This window comes from Sycon ciliatum, chromosome 11, assembly GCF_964019385.1.
Source record: "Sycon ciliatum chromosome 11, ocSycCili1.1, whole genome shotgun sequence".
NCBI classification, from domain to species: domain Eukaryota; kingdom Metazoa; phylum Porifera; class Calcarea; order Leucosolenida; family Sycettidae; genus Sycon; species Sycon ciliatum.
In genome coordinates, this window is record NC_088653.1 from 24,274,704 (window position 1) to 24,282,482 (window position 7,779).

At 47.7% G+C, this 7,779-nt stretch overlaps 1 long non-coding RNA gene across 1 annotated transcript; it reads left to right on the forward strand.

The window, feature by feature from the left end:
- Positions 1-673: 673 nt before the first annotated feature.
- Positions 674-6,872, forward strand: LOC135827307 (uncharacterized). Its single transcript, XR_010555381.1, has 3 exons — positions 674-865; positions 3,894-3,944; positions 5,891-6,872. It is a non-coding gene; the product is annotated as an uncharacterized LOC135827307 (long non-coding RNA).
- The last annotated feature ends 907 nt before the right edge of the window (positions 6,873-7,779 follow it).

Genomic DNA, 7,779 nt, shown 5'->3' on the forward strand with positions numbered 1-7,779 from the left:
AGCTGCAGGTCACTCACGTTGTTTTCTAACGGCCGAGCCAAATAACGAGAGCTGAACTCTCACGTCAAAAATAACGTGCTACTTAACGAGAGAGCTTGGAAGCTCGGGGCCCTACGCTATGCTTTTTTACTTTTCTGTAGCTAGCTCATCATGCATGTTATTAGAACTGATGGGAATGTTTTTTTCCATTGATTGGCTACATCAAACTTTCTCTTTGCATTCGTGGGTAATACGACACCGACTACCACCTTGATGACCTAGGCAAAAAAAGCATAGGGATGTTGCAAATTTTTCATTTCTCCTATTTTTCAAGACATAACCTGAGATTCGAACCCGCACTATCGCTCTGCATGCATTCCCCCAATACACTTCGCATACATAGTCATTCTTCCAAGTTGCTTCACGTTATGATCCTGCATTTGAAAGTCCTATTTGAATATTAAATTATGGCCAGCTGTTTGTGACCAGCTGTCTTTGATGGTACGGTACGGTACAGGTACTGGATAGCGCCAGGTATGCCGATGGCACAAACAAACAAACACGGAATTAAAACTGTGTGGACCCTGGCTAGCGCCAGACGTTACTGAAGTAACGTCTTTTGCATAGCTACGGGAATAACCTCTCTATTAATGTCTCTGTGTGTTTGTTGGCGCTCTGTCACCGGCTCCAGACAAACCTGTCAAAACCGTAGGGTCGGCAACGAAGGCACCGCTGATACCGTTCATTATCAACGATGGGGACACGGGCAGCGTTGCCGGGGACGACGGTTTCGCCGCCACTGCCACTGCCACCACTGCCACCGCCGCCCCGAGAGCTGAACGGCCCCCGCCACGTGCGCCGTCCGTAGCGTGGTCGGAAGCATCAGGTCGGTCTAGGTTATTTTTATTTTATCTACTGTCTGCAGTCTCTGCACTTCATGGCACATAATGGAAGTAGTACAAGGAGGAAAGGATGAAATCAACCACTGACCGAGAGCAAAGATGCAAATTAAAGAGAAAAAAAAAGAAAGGAAGGAAAACAAAAACCATTCCCTCAAACTTGTGAAAAGAATGGAAGAAAGTATTGTTTAATGAAGTAATCCAATGTCACTTCAGCTCGTCCTCCTTATTGCATTAGAATTGCTGTCTCCTCACCGAATATTTAAATCATTTTTAAAGAGCATTACTTGTTCTGTGCATGCTCCTGCACCACTTTGACCCTAGTGACCGACATTCAAGCCGATGCGCTTATAAGCGAGATTTTGCCATATTTGAAATTTCGTGAAGGTCGATTAGTCTCACATCATAGGCGCATGCGCTTGTAATAGAGATGTGGGTGCGCACATAGTTGTATTCATCGCTTTGGTGATCATTGCTGGGTAACTGGTTCAGCGCCAGAAAATGGCCATGAAAGGTCATGTGGATATTGCTGACGTTGGACCATAGTTTGGTGTAGGGCCTTCGGCTTGATGCTTTATGCACTGTAGAATAGAAAGCAGTGGAATTTGAGGTGCGCCTGTTAGCCCACAACCTAACTGGAGGTAATTATGATCATAGGCCGAAAAGAAGCTTGTTTCAGATCGGAAACCCCTAAAAAAACCAGACTCGGTCGGCCAGAATAATATGTTTTTGGACAATGTTTTGGGGCAAGGTCTTATCAATGATCCCAACGCTTCAAATAATCACTGTTGTTTTTTGATGGACAAAAAGGCAATGCAGAGGTACATGTTGGCCAGTCTGCAAAAAAATCCTAGGTTCGCGCTACAAGCCGGGTTTCCACATCCGTAGGACCACCACCACCCTCTTGGATCAAGGCAGGCAGATGCAGCTCCAAAAGAGGTGGCAGGTGAGTAGATCAGACCCACCAGCAAAGTAGTCAATGGCCGAAAATCCCATTCGCTGCATCCATGCTTCCCTCGACCGGCAAGTAGGGTTGCAATGGGTAGGGGTTTGGTCGGGTAACGAGTTCGTGTATTTCTATCCAGGTAGCATGTGTACCCTATCGGGTATTTCTGGACATAGTTTGTACACTGAGTGCTCCCTTGTGTTACATATATAGTTCACAGTGAGCACGTAGCCGTGCTGTTTACATGCACTGTTGCGAAAACACCGTGCTACAGCTACCCGATCGGGTTCTCAGGAGCAACTTGAACTGCTACCGGAATACCCGATCAAATCAAGGGTAGCACGGGTACACTATAGTCTGTTTCAAAAAGATTTACAATCAGGTTTGGGTCTTAAAAAGTATGAAGATAAGGGAAATTTGGACAACAAAGTACATAGAATGGCTTGTTAGGACACGGCAAATTGTTCTGTGAAGGTTTCGGAACAATTGGACCAACCGTTAAGGAGTTAGAATTTCGGCCAGGTTTCCGGCCTTTTCCCATAGTTTACAATTTGCCCAGGAAGCCAGTATCGATTTTTTTTATCAAAACCCACGATTTATCCCTTCCTTTTTGGCCTTGTGGTTATGAATGCTGTCTGCTGACCATGAAGTTGTGAGTTCAAATCCCAAACTATCCTCAAGTCAAACTTTTTTTCTTCATTGTTTTGGTGATCAAGCTGGTACAAGACAAAGAAGATGGCTGCACCAAACGAATTGTTGTTGGAGCTCGCGCTTCCTGCCGAACTGACTGACACTTGACTGGCTCACGCCATGTGAACACACCCACAACATTGCAATGGTGTGAGTGAATTATCGGGAAGTCATCGCGCTGTAGCTTTTTGAGATTTATTTTAGTATTTCAAGATCGCCAATTTATTTGAATTTAGCAGTCAACGCCGTCTTCTATCAGCGTTCACAAGCGTCTGCTTTTCTCAAAATGTCGTCGAAGTCATACGGATAACTTTGCCAAGTCATGGCCTTGGGAATGAGTCGGACTGTCCGTGTCGATGTCGTTTTCATCACACGGTGAGTAAATTGCATCGCAGCTCAAAGAAACTATTTTGGTCACAAAACGAATTGGGACCCCGGCATGCCGCTCGTCAAAATTTACAACACTTTCGTTTCGACATGTCCTCTCTGACTCCATTATCGATACGAGAAAGAACTCGTTTGTTATAAACCAGACGGTACATGACTGTATCAACGCGAGTGAGTACGAGTAGTCATTTTCCTGCTTTCGCGCGGAATATTTCTTCGAGTTCACAGTGAGTTTTTCCAGGCAGCGATCGAGTGCTCATGCGCTAAGACGCCAAACTCCGTGGGCGATCGCCAGGATTGCAAATCTTTTTGAAACGGACTGTAATACTCGGTGACACCCCTGCCCGCAAGCAAGTTTTTTATTTGTTGTGGCCTAACAGCATGTAGTGCAAGCCACATTATGTGTATGCGGCTGTCTCACACAACCCAACCTAATCCTATTGTGTTGGGAACTCGTGGCCTGACACACGGGTGACATGGATGCAGTGAATTGGGTTTTCGGCTGTCTTTGACCACTTTGTGGTGGGTCAGATCTACTCACCTCCCACCGCTAAGGAGCTGCATCTGGGGCCTTGATCCCAGAGCGTGGTGGCGGTCCTGAGGATGCGGAAAACTCGGAAGCCGAGTCTCACGCGAACCGTGCAATTTTTATTTATTTATTTATTTTATTTTATTGTCCATTTCCATAGCCTGGGTGGTAACACAGATGTGCAAACTTTACTTACAGTAAACTTGTCAAGGGGGGCACCCCTATAAGGCGACCACCTGTCCCAGAAGACCACTGGAACCAGAACCGAGGGATGGTATTTCCAGTCAAATGACCCTGGATAAGGAGACCCATCTGGTAACAGACCACGTTTTGAACGTCCCTTGAGCTGTCGTCTTAGACAGATTTAACTGTACTGTGAGGGTTCGATAACTTGTATTGTGAGTCTTTGCCTGGTCTTGTAACATTGCTTGTTTTGTTACATTTTGTGTGTATGTTTTGGCAGATTCTCGTCCTTTCTCTCCTTTTCTCAACCCTGATAAACCTTCCTGAGGCTGTGAGTTCCATATCAAGTTACGGCACGGTGTCTAACTGTTTTGTACTTGTATGTATGTATGACGTGTGTGTGTGTTTGTGTGTGTGTTTGTCACGTGTGTGTGTGTGTCACGTGTGTGTGTGTCACGTGTGTGTGTGTGTCACGCGCGCACGTGTGTGTGTGGTATGTGAGTGTGGGTGCGTGTGCATGGTGTGGCCGTGTGCATGGTGTGGCCGTGTGCATGGTGTGGCCGTGTGCATGGTGTGGCCGTGTGCATGGTGTGGTGTGCGTGTGCATGTGTGTGCATTGTGAAGTGTGTGCATGTGTGAAGTGTGTGCATGTGTGAAGTGTGTGCATGTGTGAAGTGTGTGCATGTGTGAAGTGTGTGTGTGTGTGTGTGTGTGTGTGTGTGTGTGTGTGTGTGTGTGCATGTGTGTGCGTGTGCGTGTGTGTGTGGTATGTGTGTGTGGGTGCATGTGCATGGTGTGCGTGTGTGTGTGTGTGGTGTGCATGTGTGAAGTGTGTGTGTGTGTGTGTGGTGCGTGTGCATGTGTGGTGTGTGTGCATGTGTGGTGTGTGTGCATGTGTGCATGTGTGTGTGTGTGTGTGTGTGTGTGTGTGTGTGTGTGTGTGTGTGTGTGTGTGTGTGTGTGTGTGTGTGTGTGTGTGTGTGTGTGTGCATGTGTGTGGCATGTGTGTGCATGTGTGTGGGCAGTATGGTGTGTGTGTGTGTGGTGTGTGTGTTTGTGTGGTGCATGTGTGTATGTGCGTGTGTGCATGTGCATGTGTGGCGTGTGTGCATGTGTGTTGTGTATATGTGGTGTGTGGTGCATGTGTGTGTGCATGTGTGGGGTGTGGTGGTGTGTGTGTGTATGTGTGAAGTGTGTGTGGGTGTGTGTGTATGCCAAATATTGTTGACTTTGAGATTTCTCTCTCTTCTCTTCTCTTGTCGTTGTCTCCCGCTTCTGGGAGCGGCGTGGCCCGATAGGGTAGCTGTACATAGTAGTAGTAGTAGTAGTGTGTGTATGTGTGTGCGTGTGCATGTGCATGGTGTGCGTGTGCATGTGTGTGTGGTGTGTGCATGTGTGAGTGTGTGTGTGTGTGCGTGTGTGTGCGTGTGGGTGCATGTGTGTGTGCATGTGTGCATGTGTGTGCATGTGTGTGGCATGTGTGTGCATGTGTGTGGGCAGTATGGTGTCTGTGTGTGTGTGTGGTGTGTGTGTTTGTGTGGTGTATGTGTGTATGTGCGTGTGTGCATGTGCATGTGTGGCGTGTGTGCATGTGTGGTGTGTATATGTGGTGTGTGGTGCATGTGCGTGTGCATGTGTGTGTGTGTGCATGTGTGGGGTGTGGTGCGTGGGTGTGTGTGTGGTGCATGTGTGGTGCATGTGTGGTGCATGTGTGGTGCATGTGTGGTGCATGTGTGGTGCATGTGTGGTGCATGTGTGGTGCATGTGTGGTGCATGTGTGGTGCATGTGTGGTGCATGTGTGGTGCATGTGTGTGTGTGCATGTGTGTGTGTGCATGTGTGTGTGTGCATGTGTGTGCATGTGTGGGGTGTGGTGTGTGTGTGTGTGTATGTGGTGTGGTGCATGTGTGGTGCATGTGTGGTGCATGTGTGGTGCATGTGTGGTGCATGTGTGGTGCATGTGTGGTGCATGTGTGGTGCATGTGTGGTGCATGTGTGGTGCATGTGTGTGTGTGTGTGTGTGCAGTGTGCAGTGTGTGGTGTGTGGTGTGTGGTGTGTGTGGGTGTGTTTGGTGTGTGTTTGGTGTGTGTTTGGTGTGTGTGTGTGATGTGTGTGATGTGTGTGGTGTGTGTGGTGTGTGTGGTGTGTGTACTTGATTACGATGCTCAGTACTGACAGCAGCTCTTCTTGTTGTTAGCGCCATGACCAGACACAGACAGCTGCATGGGTGCATTGCAAAGTGCACTGATGAATTTTTGCAATGTTGTGTTTTCATAGAAGAATGGAAGACAATCACCGGATAAGGCCATGCTTGGACGAGTGACAACTCCATGCGGCGAGCCGGTGAGACAGCAATTATTATTGCACCACACTGCACTGTCCTCACCGTCTGTCCTTCTGCTGTTTCGCGGGGCGAGCAACGCGCGGCAACTTCCACGGCCGTCGTCGACAATCAACCATAATAATATAGAAGTTATGCCGCTGCCCGGCTTCCGGCCGCTGGTGTGTAGACGCTGACTAAGCTCGCTGTGCTTGCTTGCTTGCTGCTGCTGCTGTATTGCCGTGTAGGTGCTAACTGATAGAAGCTTGCTGCCGACACCCTGCTCTGCTGTGCACGCTGGGTTAGCAGCAGCTTGTAGTATGCAGCCGGGATCAACGTTAACGCTTGTATTCCGTGAAGCAACCGTTTTAACGTCACTAGCATGATGGCATTCCGTCAGTGGTGGTATTACCTGGTGACGACGACAATTGCATTTCCTTCCTGGGGAAGACTGTTATTTTGATTGATGGGAATGCTGTACAGATTGGTTAAATACGACCTCTTTTCAATGTAGTTTCAGTGAAGTGGAACACCGAGTCAGATCTCCTGCCTGCCTTCTGCAGTGCATGCGCATCACACTCATACACACTCGTATGCACATACTGTGCATGCACGTCACATTCAAATCAAACACACACACACGTACGTGTCACACGATTGTGTTCCGCCGCTTGGAAACCGTATATTTATCGCGCGTAGACTCGTAATAATTTATTTTTCTCGTTGCAGAATCACCATTGTCACTTCGACGTCTGCGGCGTGACAGTGTTTTATTTCACCGCTAACCGACAAAGAGACACTTCGGCCTTATTCGCTGGACGTCTCAACCTTAGATATACTAGATGGTGCTACCAATTTTGCCTAATGAATATATATTATTGCATCCTCACCAGTGAGAACAAGCCTTCCATAACAATAATTATAATTCTGTAAAACTAATGGTGTAAGTATGTGGTCTGCGGGAGTGTGTGTGTGTGTGCTGTGGGGGGGGGGGGGGGAGAGAAGGGGATATTTATAGGATGCTAAGCATTGGAGGGGGGGGGGGGGGAGAGTAGTGGATATTAGAGAGGTTAAGATGCACGTTATTTCCAACGTCGCGTGCAATTTCACGTCAAATTTGGCGTAAAACTCAAAATTTGGACGCGAGCTGCAGGTCACTCGCGTTGTTTTCCGACGCGCGAGGCAAATAACGCGAGCTGAACTTTCGCGTCACGTCAGAAATAACGTGCATCGTCACCTATTTAACTTAGTTTATTTTATTTATAGGATGCTGGGGAGAAGCCGGGGATATTTATAGCGGGATCCTAAGCGACGGTGTGCAAGTCAAGTCGTGATGTTCATGTGGATGCAAACATGTGCCAAACAAGGAATGGAATTCAAAGACTCCGTGTGCATTATAAATGAACTCAGCACAAAGCACAGTGACTAATGGTTTCTGCTGCCAAGAAACGGCTACGGCTGCAGAATATGATACATGATTGTACATGTACATCACTGACGTTAACGTGTCGGGAGCATTCGTTACAATGTAGGCCAGCCAAGTGCGAACAAGGCGACCGACTTCAAAGTCCCCTGTAAGTCGGCCCACGATGCAAAAGGAACAAAATGTTCGGTTCAGAAATTTCGATTTCTTCTTCTAGACCGGTGTGGACGATAATACTAGGTATTATATTTCGCTCCTGCTCTTGTAGCAGTTGAGCACTCTTTTGTGGGGTAGTGCCTTCGCTGTTTGCGCTATGCAGAGCTCACGGACTTGTCAGTTTGAGCACTCTGGCAAGGTACGTTCGGGCCTGATTTAAATCTGGCCTTGGAAAATTTATTTTTCATTGCTGTCAGGTTCGGCCTC